This window comes from Gymnogyps californianus, chromosome 5 (assembly GCF_018139145.2).
Source record: "Gymnogyps californianus isolate 813 chromosome 5, ASM1813914v2, whole genome shotgun sequence".
Lineage (NCBI taxonomy): Eukaryota > Metazoa > Chordata > Aves > Accipitriformes > Cathartidae > Gymnogyps > Gymnogyps californianus.
In genome coordinates, this window is record NC_059475.1 from 1,972,678 (window position 1) to 1,986,949 (window position 14,272).

Consider the following 14,272-nt stretch of genomic DNA (forward strand, 5'->3'; position numbering starts at 1 on the left):
AGAAGATCTATTTAGGCAACGTCTGTCCTGGATCCAAAACACACCACTGAAACATCAGATTTGCTCCTCCTACAACCAACGGATTTGCAAGCTGGGCTGCACGGGAGACAGGTAATTCACTCCTAATGCGTGCTAGCACAGAAACACAGGAGGAGGGGAGATAGTTCAGGATAACTGGGGCAAAGAAAAAAGAATCAGTTTCCTATTTTTACAGATGCATCAGTATTTTGCTGCACTGGAGGTAAAGGCACTGGTGAATTTAAATCCCTGCCAGAATGCCAAGTGATAAACGAAGGGTTTTATGCTGAAGACAACTCTCAAGTTTTCATCTTTGGCTATGCTTGTACACAAAAGTTGATTTATTCCCTTGTTTGTGTGTGAGGGAGTAGGGGGGGAGGAAGTAACCCTTTTCTTAGAGGGTCTCATAAGTACATCTGTACTGGGATTCCTGACAGACATCCTCTTCTAGCATTGCTGGATCTGGAAGAAATTACTGTCCCCAGCTGTTAGGCACCTCTCCAGAGACTGGCCATGCTCTGGCAGAGCCGCTTGTGAGAATGCTCCCTAAATCCCCTCAGATAAAAGTCAACCTGGTCCAAATTAGCCAAGCAGACTTCCCCCAAATTAGGGATGCTCCCATTATAAAGCATTCACACCAATTGTTGTGCCAGCAGACAGTCAGGGACGGGACGGGGCAGGAGGTGACGCAGCAGCCACTGTCATATCTGGGCCTGGAAGCTGGCACCTGCCTGCAGCAGGGAGGCACAGCAGCACCGCAGCACTGGTAGCAGGGTCACAACCCCAGCAACAACACCGGTCCCAGCCACGGACCACGATGCTGTAATTCACCATCACTGGTGAGGTGACCAGATGCACGTCTGTGCATCACAGTCCCTGCACAACCTCCTGCCACGGCACACCTCTCGCTGCCTGGAGCGGAGCACGTTCGATAGCTCATTTCTTCCTTCTTTTAGGGTCTCCTGGAAAAGACAAGAGTGCCTTTTCCCAAGGGAAGGCATACACCTTGGACTCCCCTCCCTGTGGCAGCAAGCTGCAGATTTCCTCCCTGGAGTTCAGCACCGATTCGGACTTCACCCAAAGCCACTCTCTGCTTACTTCTGTCTTCCTCACCCAGCCAGCCAGGGGTAAGGCAGAGCTTGCTCTGACCACATGAAGTCCCAGGAGGTACAAGCCCACCCTGCAGTGACGGTGAAAGCCCTTGAGTGGGCGAGGGTTTATTTTGCCCTGAGCAGCCAGCCCCAGCCCTGCCTGGCCTCACTCACCTTCCCATTAACCCCTGCCCTGCCTGCTCCCCCAGCCCATCACACACTACAACAGCCAAATCAAACACGCCCGGGGTATTTTCCAGTGAGTTACAGCCTGGTCTTAGCCATCCATCAGTCTGATCACTGCATTGCTTTGCTCATCCCTCTCTTCTTTTTGGCCTTATCTATTTAAACAGCACCGGTGAAAGAGAAAGGACTCCCTCATACAGATGCACTGCTTTAAAGATACTTTTAAAACTAATTAGTTCAACCAGTGCAGGAGCATGTGGGGACACTCGTTTGGAAAAGGGACGTTCCCCCCAACACATAACTTCAGCCTCACACTTTCAAGAAGGCTGATCAATTCACAAGTAGTTTCCCTGCCATCAAGGCAGAGCAGCTTACCTCTCCCCGCTGTTAACACCTCATTCACTTCGCTTAGCTTTCCAAACCCCCTCCCAGAAACCTGAACACAATAGAGGCACAAACACCTCATCTGCAAGGCAGGAACAACGGGCTGAATGGGGCATCTCACAAAGAGCCCTGACTAAGTATCCTGAAACCAATGTTCTCCAAGGGTCTGTCCGAATGGCTCCGACGATTAAGCAATCTGGAAGAGGGCTGTGTGTTTGCAGTCTTTTGTCTTAAGCCACCCACTAAACATGGATAGCAAGCAGTACTTCCTTTCACTGTTTTTAACAATACAAAGATAAAACTCACTTTACTCACGAGGCTTTTACAGACACACCTGTATAAAGGCACAACCACGCATTAAAAAAAAGACAAACGGAGGTGCCACCAGCAGAAACCAAGCGACATATTCCTGGGGAACACTCTGAATTTCACACTGCTGGGGCCGGACTGTGCACACCAATGCACTGGCTGGGAAGAGCTGTCGGGTGCTAGGGCCATGCATCCTACTGCTCCCAGCATAAATCCAGGGGCTGAAATTCCCAAACCCTCTGTCACTCTGCCTTTAAACTGAGACTGGCTCTTTCAAGGACATGCACCAGAGCTTGAAGTTACAGATGTAGCGGTATTACTGGGAGAAGAGTACCTGGCTGTGTTATATCAGAGGATGAGCCCACCTTATAAAGCTCTTTCCCTTAAAAAATCACTGAATCAGTTAACACTGTGTGGTGCTCAGTTTTAAAATGAGGGCACGGCACAGCACAGCGGAGAGGGGGCTTGCCCTGTACAGGATTTAGGGACACATGAGAGACAGCTTCACGCTCAGCTTTTGCTGAAAAGCCCCAGCGTTTCGGGAAAGGCCCGTTTCAAACGCAGTTAGCCCAGGCAGGCACATATCCCGGCAGGTCGGCCCCAATGCTGGCTCGGCAGGTTTCTGGGAGCATCGCCCCGGCACCCTGCGCTTCTGCTGAAACCCAACAGCTGACTGAGGCCGGGCCAAGCTCCCAGCTCCCGGAACGGAGCCGCTCCCTGCTTTGCAACCCTTCTCCTCACCGCAAAGCCTCACGTCTCACCTCCGTGCTGGTGGTCTGAAACAGTCCAAAACAGATGCTTGGGAGGGATGGAGCCGGATGGCCCTGGCATGGCTGCACCGCAAGATGCCCACGGTGAGAAAGGATGGAGCAGGTATGCTGCTGTTAGCTGAGGACCGTGTTTGGGTGTCTTGGGCTCTCAGCATGGGCAGGCGGAGCCGTGCTGGCCCCACCTTTGGGGGGCAGGAAGCTGCACAACCAGCTCCCATACATCTCAGCTCCTGTTAACCCACAGGAGTGAACTCCCACAGGCAGCACAGCACGCACAAACAACAGCGAGGCGCTCATCGCTGGGTGCCAGAGCACCGAGAGCACCCCCTCTTCTCCCCATCGTCAATCGGCTCAGCTCAGCGCTTGCTTCAGGAAGCGCCGAGCTGGAAAGGGAGAGCCCTGACAAAACACGCTCAGAGGTCTGCCAGGCAGGATGCAGACACAGGGCTTTCCTGGCCAGCCAGCGCATGAATCCAACAGAAGAAACTGGCTCAGCTGATTCCAGCTCCACATACACCCACAGACCCTTCCTCACCTTTGCTGGAGGCAAGGGGGAAAGCCCAAACAGCCCCATTTTCTGGACAACCACAATTCCCATCCCAGAACCATTTCGAATCACTTCTGCCCTGAAGAGTGCTGTGCAAGAGTGCAGAAGGGTTAGGTCATATGGGCAAACGTGCCAAGGAAACCCGATTTGTAGCTTCCCCTTTATATTTCTACGCTTTCCGAGAAAGAAGCGGAGGTCTCGGTGCTTTCTTGTGCTTGTTTGGACCCTTAGCTGTGCAGGCCCTGTCCAGCTGAAGCATGTTTCAAATCCTGCCCTGTGATGCTGTCAGACATCAGCTGCCTGTTGCGGTTCCTGCTGGGACACCTTTGCTGTTGTAAGGGCAATAGCTACGGGTGACTATTTTGCAGGTATCTTATTCCTTACTAAATCACACCAGGGAAGTTCAAGGCACACCTAGTCCAGGCAAGCATGCTAATAACCTTCCAGCATGACTAGCTTTTCACTTACCCTTTTCCCAGGCAAGCCTATGAAACAAGGCTTAGGACTACTGGCCCCAGCAGGCAGTTTTCTGTCATTGATTAGAGGACGTGCACGACGAAGCAGAGGATGCTGGGCTCTGTAGTCCATGGGTGTCACTTGCTTTGGGATCAGGTGGGTGGTGGCACACCGCAGGACCAGGCTGTGGTCTGCATTTTGAGCTGCTCCTTTACTCCAGACATTCACTTTTAGTTGGCGGGTTTTGGGAAAAGCAGCTCTCTTGCCTTCGCTGAGTACAAAACCTCATGAGATGAAAAAGGTTTGCCATGCTAAAAGCTGGCAAGAAGGGGCTATATCCAAACTAGTCTCTTAATAAGTTTATATTTGGCTCTCAGGCTGGAAGTACAAGTGGTATTTCAGGGCTCCTAGTTAAGCTACACAACAGGGCTTACTGCATTGGGCTGAAACTCAGGCGTGTCCCATTTGACAACGAACCTCTTGCCTCAAGAGACATGGGCTGGAACGCAGCTCCAGCCACAGGCATGATGACCGGCTGCAGCCCCATTTCAAGCAGACATCTCTCACAGTAAAGAGTAGCACAGGACTAGCTGACAGCACTTACTCAAGGACACCAGCAGCCTGAAAAGCTAGGTAGCAGCAAAGTACAGCAGGAATGCACCGTGCAGGCAGATAACTAACATACTGGGAAAACCCCTTCTCTGCCGTCACCTCGCGGAGACCCTGGTGTCTGGCTGACGTGCTCAGATTTCCTTTATGCCAGTGGAACGTCAGATGGCATTAGCTGGCTTGCTCCTAGGCACTCTTCTACAGCTACTGCCAGGACAGGAAAGACAGGGTGACACGCAGAAGTTTGACATGGTTTAACTACGGCATGGCTGAATAAGCATCCTTGGGAGCCTCCCCCAGACCAAGACCACTGCAGCTACACAACTGAGTACTAACCCAGTGTAAGCTCAGTCTGACAGCTCCCTTTAGGATTTCCTTCTGGCGTGGACACAGTTACTGCCCTGCTAGACTGCATGCCACATCAGGCATTGTCTGTCCTTCTGGAAGTGGCACCAAGCCAGCACAGGCTCTGGATTGTGTAGGCCAGCTAATTTAACAGAAATGTGACCACATAGCCAGGCCTGATCCAGATCCCACTGGTGCCATAGGTGGATGCTGCACTCATGCTGGGGGTACAGTCCCAGCAAGAAAGCAGTCCCACCAGGACTGAACGACTCAGGCTGAGCTAGGGGTAAACTGCTAGAGATGCTACACAGAGGAGCTCCTGCTCACTTCCCCATCCACCCGCTCCCTCCCCGTGCCCCATCACTGCTGCTGCCTGTGCAGTGCTACCTCCAGTGCTCAGTCACTCCAGTTTGGCATTTGGGCCACAAGACTGCTTTGTGATGGTTAATCCCAGCACAAATTACAGCTCTGAGTACAGATCCCGCTCTCACCCCCCCGTGAACGTGCAGCAAATGATCTGGTCACTCACTAAAACTTGGAGGCTTTATGACCAAAGAAACACAGCATGTTTCAGAGGATGCCACTCCACCAGCCCAACCTGCCATGGACTTGCACTCCATGAAAGAGCAGCAATACAAACTTCACTTTACTCCAGCTAGATCCACCTATGGATCTGCACTGTGGGATCAGGGAACCGTTCCGACTCTTTTCCCTGATCTCGTTCACAGCACAGCCTCCAAGGCAAACAGAAGGCAGCCACACCGCAAAGGTGCAAACACCAGGAAATGGGCAGAAACACCTTAAACTCGAATCCCTTTGCAATGGGGAAACAGGGATGCAGAACACAGAAGGAAGGGGACCGTCTCCTCCAGCCGAGCAAATTCCAAAGTCTAATGCTCTTGTTGTCATCAGCAAAGCATCAGCCACAAAACCCCCTCCACAGTCCCAGCCAGATCAGCTTCGCTTGTTCCTGTGGGCAGGGAAGAGTCTGGCCTCCTAATTTGCACAGTATGTACGCGAAGAGGATCCCAGTCATGGCTGAGGACCCAAAAGCGCTGCCACAATACAAATAGCTCCCATCAGTTATACAACGCCTCTCGTACTCAGCCGGGGCCACAGCGCTTTCATGTCATTGTTGTCTTGGGAGGGTGGGGGAAAAACAATATTTCAGTGCGTGCAGAGCAGGCAGGAGAAAGGAAAGGCTTCTGCACTTCCAAGCATGCATTTTGGGAGAGGCAGCATCTGCTGGGACTTTGGGAAAATCTCTGCAGCAGAGTTTTCCCCTCCTGGAGTCTGCAGCTTCCTCACGGCACAGTTACACAAACCACAGTTCCCTAGCTCCTCAAATCGGGTCTCCATACAAGGATAGATGTGGTCAGTGTACAAGTCTAGGGCTTGTGTAGGGACACTCCAAGACCCCGTTCTTCTCTCATGTGCTTTGATCCTCACCTGCCATGCAGGGAACTGCTATCTGGTTAAATAACTGGCTACAGGTGATACCTGCAAAGGGCAAAAGACATGCCAAGCCATGACACGCTAATGCCAATGTCACCTTTCCACTAGCACACACTTTGTGAGAGCTGCACAAATCCTTCCTACAGCACAAAGTTTGATCTCTTCCCAGGAGGAGCCGGCTACCTTTGTCCCACAGCCCGTGCCACAGCTGGGTCTTGGCCGAGTACCCCCTCCCAGCAGATTGCTGCGGCCCTCCTAACTCTTCTTGCTGCTTCTTGGTACAACCCCATCCAGGCAGGCCTCGCCAGAGCACACCAGCAAGTCACAGCCCTGGGCTTTTAGACTAAGACTGCTTCTTCCCGGGGGTGGCTCCGCTACTGGGAGTTCTTCCAGTGTCAACTGTCAGTTCAGCCAGGGACGCGCAACTTCCAAAAAGGAGATCAGCAGATGCCCCCAAAACTGCCATCTGTGAGAATATCCCAGACGAAGCTCAGCCCCAGTGAAGCAAGGGATACGAGCCAGGCACACTACGTATATATCTGTCGGACAACCTCAGCGTTGAGCATTAAGCAGCGATATTTAAATATTGCTTTTTTTCAGCTTTGTGATCTGTGTTAGGATTCAGGCACTTTTCATCCTGATGAGTTTTACTAAGGAAGAACTGACAAGCAGTCCAAAGCCGTTCTCTCTGTGTCAGGCAGGGTCAAGATTAAGGCAGTTTATTCATCCTTCAACACCAGACAGCCAGCAATTCTCATCTAAGATAGCTGTCCTTCACCATTTCTTTCTGGCCCTCTTGGGTACCATTCAATTAATGTAGGAAATAGGAAGCATGAATATTAATCCTGCAGACAGCTCCAGTGCTATCCCTTCTATTCTGATCCTTTCACCTGCAGTCTCCTTCTCCCAGGGATGCCAGGGGAAGTGCCTTATGCAGCTCCACGGTGGTACTCTTCAAAACCCTTCCTTGAACACCTCTCTCCATCAGTAAGTGCTGCCTCCATGGAGCACAGCTACCTCTAATGTCAAAGGAACTGACAGTCGGCTGAAGAGAACCAGAAGACTACGCTCCTGTGGGGTTTTTTTGAGAGAAGAACAAGTACAAGGTCACATTTGAAAAAAGAACAAGCCGTCCTTTCGCTGAAAGAGCCTCACATATTTACAGAGTGAAACCGACAAACACCACAGTATTTTAGTCACTTCCTGTCGTGTCTGCTGCCATTCCCTCCCTGATCTCCCAACATCTCCATCTCCCAGTTCCCAGGAAGCCTCCTCCTGCTGCGCCACAGCTCCTTCCACTTCAGGAGACCAGAGCACCCCTCACCTTTCCTCTCCCTGTGCCTCCTCCCCTTGGTCTGCTGTGTTTCCAGAGCAGCTTGCCTGGTTTGAAGCCTCCCACAACCCTCCCTTATTCCTTTAGAGGAAAGATGTTGACATGAAGAATGCAGTCAAGTTTCACTCCCATTTCTGAACTCCTTCCTTCCAAACTCCCCTCGCTGCAGGTATTATAACTTCTACCTGGCTCCCAGGGCATGTATAGAACAGCATGACTTGCCAGTGGATCTCCCTCATTCACCACTGAGCTTCCTCACCGGGTGCCTCCTAGCCACTCATCCCTTTGTAGGTTTACTTTGCTGACGTGCATCCAAATTGGTAATAAACCAACAAGCTCAGCTCTCCTCAGTTTATGAATTTAACTTCTCACATACTTTTACAGCAAACAACTATGGCTCTTGTCTACATAAGTCCAGACCTCCAACATTCAAACTTGTCGACGGGTGTTTTAATCTTCAGCGAATACCTGTGGCAAACAGCAGTGTCCAGAATTCAGTCTCCAAGACACTGTGCCGAGATGCACCAGCAATTAACAGCCATTCCCCAAAGGTCACGTGAGATCCGTTATATCAGTGGCAAAGGGTCCCGTTTCTCTGGGAAGGCACAAGGCAAAGGCAACCCCTGGCAGGAGGACGGACAAGCACGGAAGCAGCAAGGCCACCATCAGACAGATCCAGGGCACAGCAGGTGCCAATGCCAGAACTGACTACGCAGGGAAGACACTCCCTTGCACGTATTTGCAGATACAGCGTGAAGAACCAAGGCACAAAGTTTATGACATCCAGTCAGCAGTCTGCCAGGTTACTGCTTCTCTTAAGCACAAGAGATTCCCCTCCTCCAAGCCTGCACCTCCCACTTCAGCTTCTGGTCTAGGCTCCAAGCTCTGGTCCATACAAGCACGTTACTTGTGTTTCTCTCTGCCAGCAGAGAGGCAGCAGGCTCCTGTCCTCTGTGCCTCCCCACCTTCAATCACTTCAGTTTCTCCTCAGCTCCTCTTCCTCACAAGCGCAGGAAGCAATAACTAAACCACACCACCCCCTGTCACCCTTGGGGTGCAAAGGGTCCTACAGAGATGTGCCCATGTCATTCTGTTAATATTTTGGCTCTGCAGAGCCATTTGCTTTGCCAAATAACTGCCAGTGCCCCAGAGACAATCAATAAAATGGTCCTGGGCTTCCTGCTCCCCCAGCTAGAAGGAGGCACTGCAGTAGGATCTGAAGAGAAGGCCATAATCCCCCAAGCAAGAGCCTGAGGACAACCTGTCAGTGGCCATACCTGTCTCAGTGCAAGCCCGGAGGCCAGCCCGATGCTAGGACAAGCTAGCAGGTGGCTAATTTTAGCACCTCTGTGTGCCCTATCCACCAATGATGACTATCTGGACAAGACCTTAGCCATACTAAACTGACTCTTTTACTCCCTGGTTTCACGAGAGGAACCCAAGAACTAATCCAGCAGGCTTAACCTAGGTTTAATGCCCCTCATCATCTCCTGTCTCTCTTAAAACCTGGAGAGCAGAACTGGCATATCCCAGGTTGCGCAGTCCTGGACAAAGACTGACTCAAAGCACCAGGCTGAGGAGTGAACAGGATCTGCGCAGAACTGGAGCCCTTCCAGGCTTCACAGCTCCAGGAGGGATTCCTATCACGAGCAGGGCTGGCAGCGTTTCAGAACGAGCAGGGAGAATGCTTTGGTTTGCACTTTTGGGTCACAAATTTGGATGTACACAAGGAGTAACTGGGGAATTGGAGCAAGGCTGAAAGAGGCAGGTGGGGAGACAGCACCAACGGGCCAAGGAGAACTCCAGCAGCCGCTAAACCACACACTGACCAGCCACAGCAGCAAAGCCATGAGACAGAGGAACATGCTAGATCAGATCACAGATGGGCAAGTCTGGCAACAGTCCCAATAAGGAAACACTGCTCCTAGGAAAGGATACGGCTTCTCACTCCAGTCACCTGCAGCGTATTTCACATGCAGCCACTGTCCCAACTAGCTTTTATGGCACTACTAACCCTCAGACTGTCCATACCAACCACCAGCCGTAGCACCCTGATACCTGGACAAAACCCTGCCTGGATTCTACGAGAGCTTGAGGAAGCTCATGAAGGACCATCAAATCCTCCAAACCCCTTTAATTACCTCCCACCCCTTCCAAACCAGAAGAAATCCAAGGAAAAAAACCTGCTGTGTAGAGCCCTTTCCCTGCCAGGGTGTCCCCAGCACATATGCTATGCAGTCAAGTAGATGAGCATTACCAGCTCTGCTTCTCCTTTTGTTTTGTATAGGAAGGCAACAGAGCATCCCCAAAATGGAATAAAGTAGACCAAACTTCTCCAAAAAGGCACGCTTGAAAATTACACGCACTTAACCCGTTTTCCCACTAGGGAAAGGGTGGATCGTTTACTTCTAGGCTGCTGAGCCCACACAGACCACCAGGCAAAGACCCAGCAGAGCCAGCCCAGGGGACAGACAGAGCCACATGCATTCAGAGACAGAGGTGCAGCTGATCTAGCGTTAGTAGGTCAGCACCATGCGACTTCACTCCTTGCTGGGACAGGCAGAGCACCTCTCTGTCCACAACATGGTGGGAGTTCAGAGGACTAGCTTGGATTTTTCAGTGGGGAAGAGCTCACCCTCCAAATTTTCCAGCGTCCCAACCCAGCTCTGCAGAAACCTGTTGCCAGTTCTGTCCCATCACACAAACTGAACAAGGCTGGACCACAGGAGTACTTGGACAGCAAAAGCACAGGAAGCTTTGGGGTTTGTACTGCAATTCCTGCTAAGCTGATACTGTCCTTTAAAAAGAACAGCAACAGGCTGCCTGAATTGCAGGCTATAAGGCCTAGGATGCTTATGAAGAAGGAAAACAACCCAGAGCCATTGGGAAGAACATGGACAGTGTGTGAAACCACCTACTAGGAAGGGTATTTCCTCCGTACTCTGCACTGTTAGACCATCACTGCACACACTCCCTCCCAGTGTGGAGCCCAGTACTTGCCCCTGCCTTATTCCAAGTGGGGCAAAGGGGGTCAGGAGTTCAGTGACACATGGAAATATTTATGAACAGTGAATTAGAGACACTGAGGCAGTCTAACCCTAAAGGAGCATACGTTGCCAGCCCTCTCCTTTCCAATTCCAGCTGCCTCAGCTCGATCCCAAGATTACAGCTCTTGAGAGCCAGGGGGACACGGGAGAGCAAGGGGAAGCTGGGCACTCTTGGACTGAACAGCACAGGCCAGTCTTTTTTTTTTTTTTTCATACACAGACTTTTCTGCTCTTACACCTTCTGATTGTTCCGCTAGCATTCGCTTTGCTGTCTCTCCAAGTTCTGCAGCACCGCCTCTCTTCTCTCCCACCCTGCAGACTTTCACCTGCTGCCTCATGAAAAGTTAGGCAAGGTAAGAGGCAATATCAAAAAGGACCACCCCCTCTGCGTATCTCGCTTGTAGTGAGAATGCACCTCACTGGTTGGGATCTGCTTCTCTAGATAACAGTTCTATCAAGCAACGTCCTGATCCTTCCCCTGGTGCCTTTTATCAAGCGACCTCTTCTCTCAGACTCCATCAGGACTGGCTAAGACACGACAGCATGATTCTGCAGTCAGTTCCCAACCCTGAGGACCAGCGCCAACAAAACCCACAGACCATGATCGCATGCCAGAGCCTCTTCCTTGGCATAAAAGGGTGTGGGGTGTGTGGGGGGGCAGCTTTATTAAAACTCTTGTTAGTGTACAGTGTGATAGCTAAAACTTGTAAGATCCAGGGAGAGACAAAAAGCAGCCAGTGTTTAAGGTACTGCAGGGAGGAAAGTTTACTGCTCCACTCACCACCTCAGCATCAATATGACCTGTTCTAGTTGACAGCAGTAAAAATTGCCAGTCCCGCCCTGCAACAGCTCTCTCACACACACGAGCACATCACATGCAGTGCCGTGAACCACACCTCAGGTCTTCTGGCAGCAAGGATGCCACCCAGATTTGCACCCCTCCAGGCACCCGACCTGGGTGGAAGCGCTACAGAGAGCGCACCTCCCCATCAGACTCCCGCACAAGCATAAACCCACCTATCTCTTCTTACCACCCTGCAACCCCAGGCAGATCCCAGCCCCAAACCTCCTCCGGTTCAAGTTCCTGGAACTTCCACAGGGATTCACAGCCCCTGGACAGCCAGCTCATGCTGTTTACTACCAGTACTGTTTCTACAGCAACAGAGATGCACAACCATGGACGCACAGAAGCAGAACAGAGAGTAACCCTGTCAAACAGGACCCATCTCCTCTCCCCCATCATGGATTCACAGGCTACACTGTCACCAGGTTTATCTGAACCATCTCAAGTGCCAGCAAGCAACACCTGCGGACAGCTATGCATCTTCCTCACCTGGTTCCTAGGAGCTGGGAAAAGAGGTTATCAGGGAGGATCAGCAAACAGAAAACTTCGAGTTCATCACATCCCTTCTGGTCTCTCCAGATTAAGCTCCAGGCTGTATGAGCAGAGCTCTTCTAGCATCAGTGACCTACAGCAGCTCATGCTCATTCTCGTTCCGCCACCCTGGCGCCTGTGATTTCCCCATCAGATGAGCAAGGACAAGTGAAAATTAGCCAGTGCGGTCCAACCGTTAGCATGCAGGCTACCTCTAGGTGGGTGGGGGACACACGGCACAGAGCGTTTCCTAATTGCTCAAGATGCAACATGAAGGTGGCAGAGCATTTGCTCCTAGAGCTGCTACTTGGCAGCACTGACAGGACCTGAGAGGTAGTGAGTTAGAGGGGGAGCAGTAGGAACACACTCTCACTACTCCTTAGTTCTCAAAAATCAGAAGTCATTAGCATCCTTGCCAAGGGAGATCTGCAGGTGCCTGAAGGTGGGCAGCACAGGGAGTTCAGACCACTGTGGAAAGGGAAGAACAACAAAGTTCCCTACAGCACCCAAGAGGCTGACACCCTGCCCTAAGCCCTCCAGAAAAGGAATCGAGCCTGGACCAGCACAAGCACTTGTACAGCAAAGAGTTTGGTCTGCAGCTCAACTAGCTTGAGACCATCCAAGATGGAAGATAGCTGTGATGCTGGTTTCAGATTTTATTGACAGGCTTTTTGATGATGCATTTGTACAAGTCCAGTCACAGATAGCTTCTTAACTTCAGCTGAAGTGGTGACATCCCATTTTCCAAACGGGGGCATATGCCTACCCACTGCTCCCTCCCAGTGGGGAGGGCTCTGCACAGGTTTGTTCTGTCTGACCCCCACCCCAAGAACATCAAACTTAACCAAAATCCCAGGTTCTCCAAGCCGACCGGAGACGACACTTCCAGTTCTGAGATACATGCTTCTCACCCTTCTTGCCTCCCAGTGCTTTTGACAACTCAGTATCTTTGATATCTAATTATAGGCCTTGCTAATAAATAAAAAGGTACCGGGGGCATGGGGTCTGCTCTCCTAACTTGTGTCACCTCTAGCCGGGATAACCCTGTGAAAACCTACTCCTGCTTATTAACAGGAGACACAGATGCAACTTGCAAATATTGTTTGGTAACTCACAAGTAACTTCAAGTGCTCCCGCACTGTCTGGCTCCTCACTCACTGCAGCTTCCAGGACACACTCAAGACAGAGCCAGGCTTGGGACAGTAAGAAACCAGCAGAGATATTTACCTCCTGTGTTCCTCTCTGCTGACAGAGAACATCATCCAGTTGGTTTCAGGGATGTATTCTCCCAGGGACCAGCACACTCTTACATCTTTCAGGATCTAAATGCTCACAGGGATTTCTAAAGCTTTCCAAGGATAGCCTTCAGTTGCTGCTAGCTTCCACCAAAGAGCTGCTGAGATCAAATCCGAACAGTTCCTAAATTATTTAGAGCTCAATTATTACACCTGGGTCATTTGGAATGACTCATTTGTAGTGTCTTCAGTTTGAGGCAGAGGCATGTGGGAGAGATTAATTACCCTACTTGCACAGGTCCTGTCTAGACTAGGAAATTGAGGTGTGTCCAGCAGACCAACAACATTTGGCCAGACAGGGTTTCACATAGGGCACACAGCAAACAAACTCTGAGCCCTTTCAGGCAACAGGAGGGAGCATCGCTTGACAGGGTAAGGGATTGCCAGTGTCAGATTTCAAACAGAGGGCGATGTACAATCACCCAGATTCTCAGCCCAGCGCATGTGGCTCGTCCCACGCTTCAGTACCTGTGGGAACTACACTGGTAGGCTCACCCCAGCCCACACGTACGAGTCCCACGTCAATGGGACCAGCTCTGGGAAAGCCAGTATCCAGCAGGACTGTCCAGCAGGACTGGCCTCTGTCAAGCACACCAAGATTCGAGGATGAGAAACACCAGCAACCACAAGGGATCATTACCTGGTAGCAAGCAGCATTACAAGGAGTACAAACAAGAAGTCAGGCTGAACCTGATGGGAAGGCATTGCTCCTTGCATCCCGCTGTTGGGATAGTGTGAACCATTCAAGACAGAGCAAGGGCAGACGCTTGACCAACACAGGGAGAGTAGGCAGCTGCGTCCTCCTCTTTGCTATCTTACCAGACATAAGCAGTGTCCTGCCAGCCCACAGCCTGCTCCCCGCTGACCTCCGTCTCACAACTTTGAGGCCATCTATCCCCTTGGCGGTCTGAGGATAAGGGCGGGAACTTTGTCACGAGTGTCACGTGAATGCTAACATGCATGGGCCTTCCTGGCCCCACGGCTTGTGTTCTGCATTTGACATCACCCCATCCTGCAGAAAGGATTTAGTACCACCAGTACGAACAACTTGG

The 14,272-nt window shown here is 51.2% G+C and overlaps 1 protein-coding gene across 3 annotated transcripts in view; it reads right to left on the reverse strand.

Annotated features, from left to right (window-relative positions):
• The window catches only part of KDM2A (lysine demethylase 2A), a 50,756-nt gene that overhangs the window by 28,995 nt on the left and 7,489 nt on the right, over positions 1-14,272 (reverse strand). The window lies entirely within an intron of this gene.